Source organism: Mandrillus leucophaeus, unplaced genomic scaffold (assembly GCF_000951045.1).
Source record: "Mandrillus leucophaeus isolate KB7577 unplaced genomic scaffold, Mleu.le_1.0 Scaffold683, whole genome shotgun sequence".
Classification (NCBI taxonomy): domain Eukaryota; kingdom Metazoa; phylum Chordata; class Mammalia; order Primates; family Cercopithecidae; genus Mandrillus; species Mandrillus leucophaeus.
The window spans coordinates 407,758-424,611 of record NW_012107397.1 but is presented as its reverse complement, the minus strand read 5'-3'; positions in this window follow the sequence as shown (position 1 = coordinate 424,611).

The following is a 16,854-nucleotide window of genomic DNA, read 5'->3' as shown; positions in this document are numbered from 1 at the left end:
CAGGCTGAAACACATTGGCTCTACAGTACCCAGTGTGCAGGAGGCAGAATGTGGCTGCTTCTTTGGGTTTGACTGTAGTAGAGTGGGTAGAGTACAAATAGATTCGGTTCTGTAGGGCCTTCGTATTCCTAGTCTTTGTCTAGGGAAAGAAGACTCTTCCTAAGGCTTTTCAAAGTCTGGGCACGCTGGAATTTCCACGTGTAGATTTCTCTAGTGCCATATTTGGATATATAAGGTGGAGGGGGGGGAAATCCCAGAGAATTCACCACTGGGTTATTCCTAAAATTCTGTGATCTCTGGCCAGTCTTCCTTCTTTTCTCCACCTTTCGGAATCTTCTGATAGTTTATTTTACTTGGGGTTTTTAGTTGTAATTAATGGGAGTAGAATGGTATGTGCTTACTTTATCCTTCAGTGATCAAGGGGCTAAAATCTTTGAGAAACGAGAGGATTAACCTAGGAGTTGGTCATTAATTACAGTAAGAATAGATAATGAAGGCTGGGTCCTGTGGCTTATGCTTATAATTCCTGTGCTTTGTGGGACTGAGGTGGGAGGATCGCTTGAGCCTAGGAGTTTGAGACCAGCCTGGGCAACAGAAGGGTACCCTGTCTGTACACAGTAAAAAAATTAGCCAAGCGTGGTGGCACATGCCTGTAGTTCCAGCTACTCAGGAGGCTAGGGTGGGAGGATTGCTTGAGCCTAGGAGTTTGAGACCAGCCTGGGCAACATAACGGGACACTGTCTGTATAAAATTAAAAAAGTAGCCAAGCGTGGTGGCACGTGCCTGTAATTCCAGCTACTCAGGAGGCTAGAGTGGAAGGATTGCTTGAGCCTGGGAGGTCGAGCCTGCAGCGAGCTCTGAGAGTGCCACTGCACTTAAGCCTGGGCAACAGAATGACAGAGTGAGACCTTGTCTCAGGAAAAAGAGGAATAATAATAACAGTAAATAGATAATGGGTGATATGAATAGATGACATGAAACTCAAAACTGAGTGTTTTTATGGAGGAGAGTGGGCTAATAATCTGAAAGGAGCAATAAGTAAAAAGGAAGGCAAAACCCCAATAGCGAGAAAGAAAATAGCCACGACTTGAGTTATAAGGGAAGCATTATCTTAGAAATGTTCATAGTAGCCTCTGAGGATCATTTGTATTTCTGTGGAATCTGTTGTAAAGCCATCTTTGTCATTTCGATTGTGTTTTTTTGGATCTTTTTTTCTTTGTTAATCTAGCTAGCCATCTATTGGTTATTTTTATTCTTTCAAGGGACACACCTGTAATCCCAGCACTGTGAGAGTGAGGCAGAGGATGGCTTGAGCTCAGGATTTCAAGACCAGCCTGGGCAACATGGTGAAACCCCATCTCCACCAAAAGTAGAAAAAATTAGCCCGGCATGGTGGCTCAGGCCTACGGTCCCAGCTACTTGGGAGGCTGAGGTGGGAGGATTGCTTGAGCCTGAGAGGCAGAGGTTGCTGTGAGCTGTGATCACACCACTGTACTCCAGCCTGGGTGACAGAGCAATATCCTGTCTAAAACAAAAACAACAGCAATAAAAAAGAATCAACCTTTTGTTTAGTTGGGTTTTATTTAATTTTGTTTTAGGTCTCAATTTCATTTAGTTTTGCTCTGATTTTAATTATTTTTGTATGCTAGGTTTGGGCTTACTTTGTTTTTGATTTTCAAGTTCTTTTAGGTGTGATGTTAGGTGGTTGAGATCTTTCTATCATCTTGATGTAGGTGTTTAGCACTATACATTTTCCTCTCAACACTGCTTTTTCTGCATTCCAGAGGTTTTGGTACTTTGTGTCACTATGTTCACTTGTTTTGAAGAATTTTAAAATTTCTACCTTTATTTCATTGTTTACCCAAAAGTCATTCAGGAGGAAATTGTTTACCTTCCATTACTTGGAAAGTATTTGCGTGGTTCTGAGAGTTCTTCTTGGTATTGATTTCTATTCCTATTCTACTGTAGTGCAAGAGGATACTTGATATAATTTTTTTTGAATTTCTTGAGTTTTGCTTTATGACTGAGCATGTGGTCAATTTTATAATATATTCCATGTCTAGATGAAAAGCATGTATATTCTGTGGGTGTTGGGTGGAGTATTTTGTAGATATCAAATATTGACTTTAAGTCCAGAATTTCTTCATTAGTTTTCTGCCTCCATGATCTGTCTAATGCTGCAATACGGTGTTCAAGTCCCTCCACTATTACTGTGTGGAGGGACTTCAAAAAAGGCTATCTAAGTCTTTTTTTGGATCTAGGAGTAATTGCTTCATACATCTGAGTTCTCCAATGCTGGTTGTGTATATTTAAATTTTTTTTGTTGCATTAAATCCTTCATCATTACGTATTTTCTTTTTTTGTCCTTTTATACTGTTGCTGGTTTCAAGTTTGTTTTATCCAATGTAAGAATAGGGATCCTGGCTGGGCGCGGTGGCTCAGGCCTATAATCCCAGCACTTTGGGAGACCGAGGTGGCCAGATCACAAGGTCAGGAGTTTGAGACTAGCTTGGCCAGCATGATGAAATCCTGTCCCTACTAAAAATACAAAAAAATTAGCTGGGTATGGTGGTGCGCGCCTGTAGTCTCAGCTCCTCGGGAGCCGAGGCAGGAGAATTGCTTGAACCCGGGAGCCGGAGGTTGCAGTGAGCTGAGATGGCGCCACTGCACTCCAGCCTGGGCAAAAGAGTGAGACTCAGTCTCAAAAAAAAAGAAAAAAAAAAAAAGGAAAAATAAAAGAAAAGAGATCCTGCTCTTTTTTTGTTTTTCATTTGTGTGCTATTTTCTCCATCCCTTTACTTTGAGCCTATGAGTGTCATTCCACGTGAGATGGGTCTTGCTAAGACAGTAGAAGGTTGGATCTTGTGGTTTTTTTTTTTTTTTTTTTTTGAGACAGAGTCTTGCTGTGTCGCCCAGGCTGGAGTGCAGTGGTGCGTGATCTCGGTTCACTGCAACCTCCGCCTCCCTCCCTGCGTTCAAGCAATTCTCCTGCCTCAGCCTCCCAAATAGCTGGGACTACAGGCGCCCGCCATCACACTCGGCTATTTTTTTTTTGCATTTTTCATAGAGACGGGGTTTCACTACATTGACCAGGCTGGTCTCCAACTCCTGACCTCATGATCCGCCCGACTCGGCCTCCCAAAGTGCTGGCATAATAGGCGTGAACCACTGCACCTGACCTGGATGTTGTTTTTTAAATACAGTTTGCTAGTCTGTGTCTTTTAAGTGGAGTGTTTTGAATGTTTACATTGAAGATTAATATTTTTATGTGAGGTTATGGTGTTGTAAGCTGTTGCTTTGTAATCTCCATTGTGTGGTTGCTTTGTTGCACCTGTGGGCATTGTACTTATATATGTTTTGATGGTAGCAGATATTGTTCCTTCATTTCTGTGTTTAGAACTCCCTTAAGCATCTCTTATATGGCCGGTCTGGTAGTAACAGATTTCGTTAGTGATTGCTTACCTGGAAAATACTTTATTTGTGCTTCATTTATGAAACTTAGCTTGGTGGAATATGAAATTTTTAGTTGGACTTTATTTTCTTTAAGATTGCTACAAACAGGCCCCCAGACTCTTGTGGCTTGTACAATTTCTGTTGTGAAGTCTGCTGTTAGACTGATGGACATCCCTTTATAGGTGATATGGCTCTTTTCTCTAGCTGCCTTTAAGATTGTTTCTTTCATGTTCACTTTGGAAAATCTGATGACTATATGCTTTCAGGATTGTCATCTTGTGTAATATCGACAGGAGTTCTCTGAATTTTTTGTGTCTGTGTTATTGAATTCTCTAGCAAGCTTGGGGAAATTTCAGACTATATCCTTAAATATGTTTTCCAAGTTGCTTACATTCTCTTCTCTCTCATGAATGACAGTGAATCACAAATTGATTGTTTTATGTAATTCCATATTTATTAAAGGCTTTGTTGATTTTTTAAAATCTTTTTTCTTTATTTTTGTCTGACTGGGTTGATTTGAAGGAATGGTCTCTGAACTGAGAAATTCTTTTTTCTGCATGGTCTGGTCTGTTGTTAAGGCTTCCAACGGTAATTTGAAATTTCTGTCATAAATTTTTCAATTCCAGAAATTCTGCTTAGTTCTTTCTTAATAAAAGTATGTCATCTTTCAAAACTTGGATCATTTTTCTAGGTTCTTTTTGTTAGATTTAATTTTTCTCTTGAATCTGGTTGAGTTTTTTGGCCATCCATATTCTGAATTCTATGTCTGTCATTTCTGACATTTCTTTTTTTAGGATCCATTGCTTGGGAGCTAGTGGGGTTCTTTGGAGGTGATAAAATGCTGTGGCTTTTTTATGTCCAGAGTTCTTGCACTCGTTTTTTCTCATCTGGGATAGCTGATTCTTCTCTCCTTTTTAATTTGCTATCATTTGGATGGATTTTCATTATTTTTAAATCTTTTTCCCCTTAGGGATACAACAGTGGTGTGTATGATGTCTGATCAATTGGCTTCATTTCTAGGTGCTTTTAGGGTGCCAAGGCTCTGTATAGGTTCCTTGTTTGCAGCTAGGTTCAGGCAGTGACTTTCTCAGACGTTGCTTGTTGTAGCAATGTAATTTTGTTTTGTGGTATAATTTAGGCTGCCTTCCAGTTGGTAGCACTTAACAGTGAAGGCCAGGGGATAGGCTCCTACTCACTGTATTTGCCCATTTTTATTTTAGTGCATCTGAAGCAGTGTTCTGGTGAGGAGTGGTGGAAGACAAGACATGACTCTCTCTCTAAGTCCATTCCTGGGCCTTGGTGGTGTCTCCTTCAGCTACTGGCACTTACACTCATGTTACCTTTGTCCTAAAGGGGGCTTTGGCAAGCTGTGCTTTCTGTATTCCCTTAGGGGCAGTCAGCACCAAGGGGTAGTCACCAGGCAATCCATTACTACCTGGGACCCACCAGTTCTCTGTGCTTGCGGAAGTCAGAGGGGACTGTGGGGTTGTCTGTGTGTGATCTGGTGATGCAGTTGTCAGAGATTTTCAAACCGGAGTGACTCCATCTTGAATAGGGGCTGGGTAAAATAAGGCTGAGACCTACTGGGCTGCATTTCTAGGAGACTAGACATTCTTAGTCACAGGATGAGATGGGAAGTCAGCACAAGGTACAGGTCACAAAGACTTTGCTGATAAAACAGGATGTGGCATAGCAACCGGTCAAAACCCACCAAAACCAAGATGGCGATGCCGGTGATCTCTGGTTGTCCTCATTGCTCATTATAGGCTTATTATAATGCATTATGCTAAAAGACACTCTCACCAGCACCATGACGGTTTACAAATGCCATGGCAATGTCTGGAAGTTACCCTATATAGTCTAAAGAGAGCAGGAGCTCTCAGTTCTGGAAAATCTCTGCTCCTTTCCCAGAAAACTCATGAATAATCCACCCCTTGTTTAGCATATAATCAAGAAATAACTAGAAATATATTCAGTTGAGCAGCCCATGCCACTGCTCTGCCTATGAAGTACCCATTCTTTTATTCTCTTATTTTCTTTATTAACTATCTTTCACTTTGCTCTATGGACTCACCCTGAATTCTTTCTTGTGGAAGGTTCAAGAACCTTCTCTTGGGGTCTGGATCGGGACTGCTTTCCAGTAACACAGTGGCTCAAGCATGGGGGATCCCCAGAAAGGGCAGTGGTATCACGGGTGTGCAACTTCTATGACACCTGCAATCTGCAGTTTTTTAGCCCAGTAGATGGCTGTTAAATATGATCTTTTCTGTTTACCCCAATTGCTTTTTAAATTTATTTTCATAGGCTTTTGGGGCACAGGTGGTAATTGGTTAATGAGTAAGTTCTTTAGTGGTGATTTGTGAGATTTTGGAGTACTACCACCCAAGCAGTATACACTGAACCCAGTTTGTAGTCTTTTATCCCTCACCCCCTTCCCACCCTTTCCCCTGAGTCCCCAGAGTCTATTTTATCATTCTTATGCCTTTGCATCCTCAGAGCTTAGCTCCCACTTATGAGTGAGATCATATGATGTTTGGTTTTCTGTTCCTGAGTTACGTCACTTAGAATAATAGTCTCCAATTACATACAGGTTGCTGTGAATGCCATTAATTCATTCCTTTTTATGGCTGAGTAGTATTCTAGTGTGTGTGTGTGTATATATATATATAAAACAGTTTCTTTATCCACTCATTGATTGCTGGGCATTTGGGCTGGTTCCACATTTTGCAATTGCAAATTGTGCTGCTATAAACATGAGTGTGCAAGTATCTTTTTCGTATAATGACTTCTTTTCCTCTGAGTAGATACTCAGTAGTGGGATTGCTGGATCAAATGGTAGTTCTACTTTTAGTTATTTAAGGAATCTCCACATTGTTTTCCATGGTGGTTGTACTAGTTTACATTTCCACCAGCAGTGTGAAAGTGTTCCTTTTTGCAACACATCCACACCAACATCTATTATTTTTTGATTTTTTGATTATGGCCATTCTTGCGGGAGTAAGGTGGTATCTCATTATGGTTTTCATTTGCATTTCCCTGATAATTAGTGATGTTGAGGATTTTTTTCATATGATTGTTGGCCATTTGTATATGGAGTCAAAGGAGATCATCTCGGAGCTTTAAGATTTGACTGCCCCACTGGATTTTGAACCTGCATGGGGCCTATAGCCCCTTTGTTTGGGCCAATGTCTCCCATTTGGAACGGCTATATTTACCCAATTCCTATACCTCCATTGTATGTAGGAACTAACTAACTTCCTGTTGATTTTACAGGCTCATAGGTGGAAAGGACTTGCCTTGTCTCAGGTGAGACTTTGGACTACGGACTTTTGAGTTAATGTTGAAATGAGTTAAGACTTTGGAGGACTGTTAGGAAGGCATGATTGAGTTTGAAATGTGAGGGCATGAGATTTGGGAGGGGCTGGGGCAGAATGATATGGTTTGGCTGTGTTCCCACCCATACTTCATCTTGAATTGTAACTCCCACAATTCCTATTATGTTGTGGGAGGAACCTGGTTGGGGGTAATTGAATCATGGGGGTGGGACTTTCCTATGCTGTTCTCATGATAGTAAATTTGTCTAATGAGATCTGATGATTTTAAAAATAGGAGTTTCCCTGCACAAGCTCTCTTTGCCTGCTGCCATGCATGTAAGACGTGACTTGCTCCTCCTTGACTTCCACCATGATCGTGAGGCTTCCCCAGCCACATGACACTGTAAGTTCATTAAACCTCTTTCTTTTGTAAATTTCCCCTTCTTGGGTATGTCTTTACCAGCATCATGAGAATAGACTAATACACCTGGTCTTGATGAATCTTCCTATTTATTTTGATCCTCTAAATTCTCTCACTAATGTTTTACATTTTGTTGTGTAAAGATTTTGCATTTGTTTTGTTAAGTTTATTCTTACATGTTTTATTTTTTGGTGCTAAGTGCAAATTGCATTTTATCTTAATTTGTTTTTATCATTATATAGAAATATAATATTCTTGTACTTCATGAACTTACTAAGAATTATTTCTAGAACTGTTTTTGTAAACATCTTGAGAATACAATGTTAAGTTTTTGAGAATAAAGAGAGTTTTATTCCTTCCTTTCTAAACTGGCTGCCTTTATTTTCTATTTATTTTATTTATTGCACTGGGTAAAACCCAATGTTAAATAAAAATGATAGGAATGATCCTTACCTTGTTCCCTACTTTGAGAGGAAAGCATTTAGTCTTTCTCCATTATGTGTGATGTTATCTGTAAGTTTCTTGTAGATCTTCTTTATCAGGTTTATAAAGTACCTTTCTATCTTAATTTGCTGAGAATTTTATATCAAAATTGAGTTTTGATTTGGTCAAGTAACTTTTCTTTGCCTAATATGATGCTATTATGATATATTTTCTTCATTGTATTGTGTATTTCATAAAACTAATTTTTGGATATTTAGACCAACTTTGTATTGATGTGATTCATTGCATTTAGTCATCCTGAATAATCCTTTATTTAAATAGCTGGATTCCACTTGCTAATATTTTGTTAACTATTTCACGAGGTATATTAGTGATATAATTTGGCTGTGTCCCCATCCAAATCTCACCTTGAATTGTAGCTCCTATAATTACCTTGTGTTGTGGGAGGGACCCAGGGAGAGATAATTGAATCATGGGGGCAGTTTTCCCCATACTGTTCTTGTGCTAGCAAATAAATCTCCTGAGATCTGTTGGTTTTATAAGGGGAAACCCCTTTTGCTTGGCTATCATTCTCTTCTCTTGTCTTCCACCATGTGAGAAGTGCCTTTTACCTTCCATCACGATTATGAGGCCTCCCTAGCCATGTGAAACTGTTAGTCCATTAAACCTCTTTTTCTTTATAAATTACCCAGTCTTGGGAATGTCTTTATCAGTGGCATGATAATGGACTACAGTAAATTGGTGCCAGTAGATTGAGGTGCTGCTGTATAAATATGTGCTCCCACACATTTCCAAGGCCCACCTAGAATCATTTTCTCTAGCAAGACTTGGGGTCTATGGGCACTAGCCAAGGGCACTAGTTCAAGACTCATCCTTCCAAAATCTGCCCTCAGCTAGTTCTGATCTACTGCTATGCTGCCACTGAGTCACCTTGGTGATTTAAATCATTTTATAAGACGTTTTAGTTTTGGCTCCCCCAGGAAGCAGTCTAAAATCTACATGAAGATGAAGTACTCTTAGGAACAGTCTGTGAGGAAATGAAAGAAGCACGATTGGGCAGAGTCAAAAGTTGAACTACACTGTAGTTGTAACAGAGACAACAGGTATTTGAATAGGAAGCTAAGGAGCTGGGATGCCCTTCAGAATTGTTCTAAATTGAGAACGTTTTGTTGCTACAGATGTGAATGCATGACAGCATTTATGCAGTTGTAACTGAGGGAGGTATAGTCTGCACATCGAAATAAGCTTTTATTTCTTTTCTTGAATTATATATTTATATATATGTATATATTTTTAATAATGGCAAAAAGAAGATGAAGGATTATACTTCTTCATTGTAAATTGATTGTGTAGGGTAAGTGGAATAGGTGAGATGTGAAAGATAAGAGATTCATAGACAGAGTCTCTTGAAACACTTCCTTCCCTGGTAAGTGACCAATTTGGAACATGTTGATCAATTTTTCTAAGTTATTTATATTAAGGAAGTATTATTATCCTAATTTTACAGATGAGGAAATTGAAAATCAGGGGTTCAAGAATTTTTTTGAAGCTCTCACAGTTAAAGAGCCTATTATTCCAATTCTCACTATTTTTTCACAAGTCTGACCAACTGTATCATATATCTTCATACTAAGCAATGTGTCAAATTTCAGTGATGAACTAAAATATTAAGATTTAAATATTAAATCTTCACTATCTTTTTTTCTCTTGTGCTCAAGCTCCCTAGGGCTGGCTCAAAAGCGTGGAGGTTCATTATCAGTTGAGTGTCCATGTCGGAAAGAGAAAACCCCAACCCTCCTATATAAAAAGTACACGTGCACAGAGATACTTCCTATCTCAAATAGAATCCCATAAAATTAGTTGATAGTAGCAAGGAAAGGAACAACACATTAAATGCATACCTTTGAAGACTTGCCTAACTCTCTCCTTTAACATTATTTTCATGGCTTTAGGGTCAATAATTACCTTTTGCCTTTTAAAAGGAAAATAATTATCTTGTAAACAACTTTAGTAACAGATCCTAGTTTCTTACAAGGAACTTTAGAGATTAATCCATCTGACATCTTAAAAACAAAATTTAAACATCAGAAAATATATCCCAAATAATATCAAGAGTGATCAAGAAGGTTTCCAAAAAACTTTATCCCAAAAGTATGGGTGAAACATGTTCTAGATCTGTATTTTCAAAACAGCCTAAGTTCCATCATATAAACAAAACCACCATATATGGAGTATAATTCGATTTAATTTCATGATTCTACCACATTTAGATATGTTTGGACTGCGTGTGACCAAAATCAATAACCTATTTTTCAGTGTCTTGGGCTTGTAGCAACAGCTCACATCCCAGTGATTTCCAGGTCCTTTTATCATACAGATAGTTCAATTAACTATCTCTTTGGGGCCAGCAATAACATGGCTTCATTTTGTTCATCCATTGAGCACTATCATTTCAGCAATGAAGACTCCGTTGCCTGAAACCCCATGTGGTTCCATTTACAGGCCTTTCTACCTAATGGTCTTGGAGACTGAGGTCACGGAACCTGAAAGCTGCCTTGATCTGCTGAGGACTATGGTGAGGTGAGTGAGGCATTGGTCTCAGGTGCAAACTTTAAGGAGGCACTGAAACTCACTAATCAAAAGAAATAATATTTTAATGCAATATATATAAAAATCAAAATTAATGTAAAATCTATGATGTACAAAATAAACATCAAAATGTTAAATAACACAAATTTTTCCTTTGCTCCAGGCTACAATATGGCTCTGCACTTCACTGTTATTTAAATATGTGATTTAATAACCCTCCCCACCTTTGTAATAATCTTAAACCTTGAACTTTCGCTAGCATTTTTCCACCTTTTAATACTGGAGGGGATTAGGTGCATTCCCAACCCAACTCACTTCCTTTCCTCCCAACTGCAGATGCAGTGGCTTGAATTCCACATTCTGACTGCGCCCCTCCCCCCTCCACCGCCACACACACACACACACACTCACACACACATTTTTATCCAAGATTTCTACCCTTAGAAAGAGCCCCAAGGCCACGTCTTTGCTTCAGTATCAAAAGATCTCCTAAGCAAAATTGTGTTTGAAGTAGAAAAGCAAGTTATTTCAATGTTTAGATGAATTAATTCAGGATCATTTTAATCCAGTATATTTAAGAAGAAGTCTAGTTTTTATTTCTAAGGACATATTTAGCGTAAGCATTCACACTGAGACCACTACCTGGGCCAGGTCACCTGCACACACAATTCATCTTGCCACCTGCACATGGAATTCATCTTTCCAATAAGAGTATAGAAAATAGTTTTTTTTCTTTTTTTGTACAGTTTTAGCCGCAATAGTCTCATGTCTTGAAAAATCTAAGTTTTGTTGGGATTTTTTTTCTTTTCTTTTTCTTTTTTTCTCTTTAAATATTAATGCCATTTGGGAAGCATCTAGTCAAAATAAACCATTTCTGAGTCTTTGAACTCAGTATTCCATCTTTTAAATCTGGTGCAAATTACAGGAATATAAAACTATGACTGTCTTTTTACCTTTTGAGTTAAGACCAACTAACATATCTGAGTTACCATATCTTTGGCAGTTTCAGTGTCCTCTGTATAACCCATCCTTAACATTCTAACCTCATAACTTATTAATATCATTAAATAACTATTATTTTTGCCCCACTTCACCCATCTCCTACCTCAAAGAACCACTCTTGAACTTGTCATTATCTGAAAGAACTTCTCAGAAACCTAAGTCTCTTATGCTTCTTTCCAATCTCAATCTCCCAGGATTCAAATTTTCTCTCTTTTCCTTATTTCCCATTAGGAATAATCTTTGATTTTAAAAAAGAGATATGTAGCTTCCATTTCTCCCCACATAAATGCTTCCTTTGACTTATTTTTTCATCCAGCTTAAATTCCAGGATACAACAGTTTAAACATGTTCCCATGCATCTTCAACTTGATTTCATTTAGTCATCCAATAAATTACTACATGAATAATTATTTCAGATTTCAATGATTATTTCATCCAATAATTGTTTAGTATAGATTCTCTACAAAGCTGTAAATATAAAGCCAAATAAAACACAGCTCCTGCCCTCCAACTGGTCATTTCAGGCACTTCTTTTGAGAAGACTCCTTGGGCCATCCCAATCCCAGGTTAACTTGGATGTCCCTCCTTTCTGACCCTGGAGCACCCTGTAAGTTTTCATTCAATACTGTATTTATGTGCACAGAAATGTGAGAATACCTTAAGCAGACAGACTACATCTCTTGTCTTTTATCATCCCACTGGCTAGCATGTGCGCATAAGGTTTGGCTGAAAACAATTTGACTAAATGCAATTTGACCAAATGCATAAAGCAATTTGGCTAATAGATAAATTTTAGGCAGAATGGTATTGTAAACAAATATTTGTTACTGGTTTTAAAATTTGTAAAATACTGGTATACTGGGAGTAGAGTGTGTGTATGGCAATTACCCAAAGCTTTGTGTATCTTAAGTATTTTTATCCATATTTCTAAATTGGCAGAGGGACGCTCCTTTTGTCACATTTTCATTTATCCCAATCTATATATCTAACAAATTATGTATTTTAAAAATTACAGGGGCCAGATGTTGTGGCTTATGCCTGTAATCCCTAGCACTTTGGGAGGCTGAGGCATGCGGATTGCTTGAGCCCAGGAGTTCAAGACCACACTGAGCAACATGGTGAAACCCCATCTCTACAAAAAATACAAATAATAATAATAGTAAGCCAGGTGTGGTAGCGCATGCCTGTAGTCCCAGTTAATTTGGCAGCTAAGGTGGGAGGATGGCTTGAGCACAGGAGGTCAAGGCTGCAGTGAGCTGAGATCATGCCACTGCATTCCAGCCTGGGTGACAAGTGAGACCCTATCTCAAAAAAATAAAATAAAAATTACAATGTTACAAAACAGTAGTACAAAAGGACTTATTCATGTATACACTCAACAAGTATTTACAGAGTGCCTGCCCTCTGCTAGGCATTATTCTCAGAGTAACAATAAACTGGGGAGCAGACAGACAAGGTCCATCATCACGTGTACATTCTGGTGGATCCCACCTTTGAACAGAAATGACTAGAAAAACCTCTGACTAGAAACTTACTCAACCAGATACCAATATCGTACATCTTTAAGTTGAAGGACTTATGTTTTCTAATGTACTTTTCCATTTTGATTTTCCAATATAAATGGGCACTGTCAAACAATAATAGGAAATAAATAGGAAACTGGCCATAAACAAGAAAAATGCTATTAAAAATCTGAGATTTAGGATTGTTGAAAGGTTTCTTTTTCTCTTAAATAAACCCAAATCAATTTTCAGGTCCATCCTTCTACTCAAAGGTATATTTGAAGAACTGGTACATTATCTTATAATAATAAAAGCAGGAATATTAATGATCTGGCAATTTTATTGGTGTTTTTAAGATATAGTTGTAATAAGAAAAATTTTAATTTATAAAAGACATTGATAAAATAGCAAGCAAATAATTTTTCAATAATATATGTGGTAGGAAGGGGTTAGTTTGCATAGAATATAAGCTTAGTATATAATTGACATGACCTTTGCTCCCATCCCACTTCCTTAGCCTTCCACAATATGGCTCCAACATGACTTTCTAGTCTTATTTTCTGGTAGGCACCTAACAACTATTGTTCTCCAGGAAATCTGACTGAAAAAATTATAAATATAATTTAAATTATACATATATAATATAAACAAATAAAACTAATTTGTTGAAAGCAATTTGGAAATTGGCCTAAAGCTACTGAGAGAATGGTGGCAAATATGACTTTGATTGAAATGCCAAGTTTATCAAAACTGTAATTTCCTAATCACTAATTTTGTTGTTGTAAGTTTTATTTTAGTATTGGTATAAGAGCGCATCGTAAGGTAGCTTTGCAACCCTTTATCTTTGGCAAATATTTTGTGTTTACCTTTTTGTTTAAAAAATTTAAACTTAAAACTTCTTTTATGTTTTATGTTTCCTATTTATTTGCAGCCAATAATCTCGTGATGCATTGTTCATTATGTAAAAATTGAAAACAATCTAAATATTCAACAGTGAAGGATTTTCAGAGCTAAATATCCTTCATCTTTGTGTAGGGAGATGAAGAAGTCAAGAAAACTAATAGAGATTATTCTGTAAAGGAGAACAGCTGCAAAGGTAGAGATAGGTAGTAGCTGTAAGAGGAAGGTCTAGCAAGTACTTTTTTAAATAAGTAAATATGTAGTAGAAATGGCCAAAAGGTGGAAAAACAAAACTAAATATAACAATTATTTAAAAATTCATCATGTTAATTATGTAAGGAAATAAAAAGCTTTGGTGGACTGGGTAGAACCTCTTCTCTCTCTTTTTTACTTCAATTATTTAAAAACATCACCACTAGTCTCTCTTTTTCTCACTTGCTCTCTCTCCCCTCCCCTCCCCTCCTTTGCAGCAACCCACTGCTATCTTTGTCGTCACTTGGTTCAGTATTCCTGGAATATGTAACTGCATGACAGGATGAAGAGCAACAACTAAATACTATTTAGCATTGATGGTTCAGGACCGTGGACAGCACTCATGTTGGGAATGGGGCTTGCTGAAATTGCAGTGACTTTGTAAGTTTGGTCTATCACAGAATAAATTTGTTGGCGTGGCTACAAATGGATAAGGTGCTCACCAGAATATTAAAACTCATGGCTGAATTAATTTTTTTTCTTCCCTTCATGGAGGGAAGGAAAAAAAAACATTAACGCAAAGAAAGGCTGGCACATAATAGCACTCAAATACCTTAACTGAAATGAACTTTTCACCTTAATGATAAAGAGTGGCTCAACATGTAGGTGTATTTGATGGCTGTTTTAAAGTGATCATTCCAAATCAATAACAGAAAAGGAAATTTGTGTATTTTTTTTTTTTACTGTGCTTTCCATGGTGTCAATGAAAATAAGGTTGTTAAAAGTTGAACTAAAAAATGAGAACTAAGTTGAGATTCAGTCACTAACACAGGATAATGCAAATTCGTTTTAGATGTAAAATTAAAAACATCATTATTTTCATGACAAAATTTTAAAATCCTTTCATGACTTTGTCCAACAATTTAAATGACCCCATCATCCATCCTCTGACACAAGTAACTTAAGTGAAAGGTTACTTGAAACTTCACCAATGGAAGCCTGAAAATTTAACGATATACCTTTCTGGCAGCATTCTTTCATCTTTGTCACCTTGATACAGTTCCTAAACAGAAAACAAACGAATGCTACTCAAATCTACATGTTTACATAAACTCACATTTCATGTGTCATCTGTTCTGAAGAGTCTTTTTCTAAAATTAGTCCCTACAGGTCTTGAAGTGTGTGACTCTCATTTTGACACACAATCATACAATGGCTCCAACTTTTGCTGCCTGACTCATATGTCCTCTGAAAGACAAACATTGAGAGCTATTTGAAGTAGTTCACTTACTTTTCTGTTACACTTCATTACACCTAAAAGGGCTGCCACACAAATATTGAACACTTACAAATCATCGTTTTTCTGGAATACAAGAGTGTATCTCTTTGCTTCTTGGCACATGTATCTCTGGAGTATGACAGTACAATCAGTGAACTCATCCTTTAAATTGATGAGATGTTATTATCATTCCTCTTAGTTTTACCTCAACTGGGAAATGTTCACATAACCATTTAGATGTGTTGCCTTAGATCAGCATTTATCCAACTTTTTCCCCAAGGCATCCACCTCTGCTGGCAAAAGTGCAGGAAGCAGGATCTAGGAACATTATTCCAAGTTGTAGATGGCAAATAGAACATTTCTTTGAACTCTCATGCTTTACTTTAAAATACATTAGAATTAATTTTGTACTCTATTCTATAATTCATTCATTCAACAAATATTAGGGGCCTACTGCATGCCAGGCATTATTACAGGGATACAGTAGTGAATAAATATATTTGTGTTTGTTTTTAACCTAGTAATATTTTAATACAACTGGTACAAATAGAAAAACAAAAACTTTGCCAAAGCAAAGAGCAAAACTGATAATCCAAGATGGAACAATTATTGCTTCAAATACTACTAGTCATGCTATTGCAACCTGAGAGTATATTTGCACCCATTTGAGCAGCATAGTCTTGGGCTAATTCCCAGAATACAAAGCCAATGGTAAATATTTACTCTAGATGAAAATATCTGCGTTATTAGAACTAACGAGGTTGTCTTCATTTTACCATTAGATTCTGCCTTTAGGTTCTGAAATGGCAAAGGTAGACATCCACTTTAATACCTGGAGAAATATATAAAGCTAATTCTTAAAAATCACATGAAGGGGATGGGGCGTGGGGTATCATTCTTGACACTTCAAAGTTAAGTCTTGATTTCAGCACCACATTGCTAACAATTGCTCTTTTTTTTTTTTTTTTTAACCTTAATTGAGCAGCTTCTTCCAGGTTCTTATGTATCTGCTGATCAGCTTCAAAAATATGGGAAAAGCAAAATCTTACATAGGACAAACTTTTGGATTTCTCCCTGCATCGAAATGCTGAACATTCCTGTTGTTATTCCATTCTATTGGTCTGGGATCAAGGTTGACGTGAAGATTCCTTGAAAAGTATTAAACTCCTCAATGGTAATTTTATCTTAAATCATTTGCTTTTTGATTATAAGGTCTAACTCCAATAACAAATGATTAATATTGCTGTCTGTGGGTATGTGGCATATGTATTTTTTACTGGAGGCAGCTCTTTATAATAGCTTTATAAATTTAAAATAGCACAAGTGATTTCCTGTTGGGGTTAAGAGTCAGTCCTCCAAAACTGTAGTGACTGAATAACTTGCACGAAGCCTGGCTTTCCTACCTGGAGCCACCAAGTCAATCATCCGAAATTACTACAAAGAACTCTATGTGCATAGATGTTAATGTGTTTCTCTTGCAGACGATGTACGACCACCAAAATTCAAACTCCTTCAGACTGGTTAATTAGAGAAAAGGTAAAGAAAATACCAAAATATATAGACTTCACAACTACAGGACAGTGGTTCTTAATCCAGATTGTGTATCAGAATCATCTGTAGAACTAGTATGAGATTTTGCTGTTTTAAAATTCAGATTGGGGATCAGTGTTCGTAAATCTAACCTGAGAGGGGCCTAGGAATGCATACCTTTTAGAAACTCCACAAATGATTCTAATTTAAATACTCTAAGACTGCTAC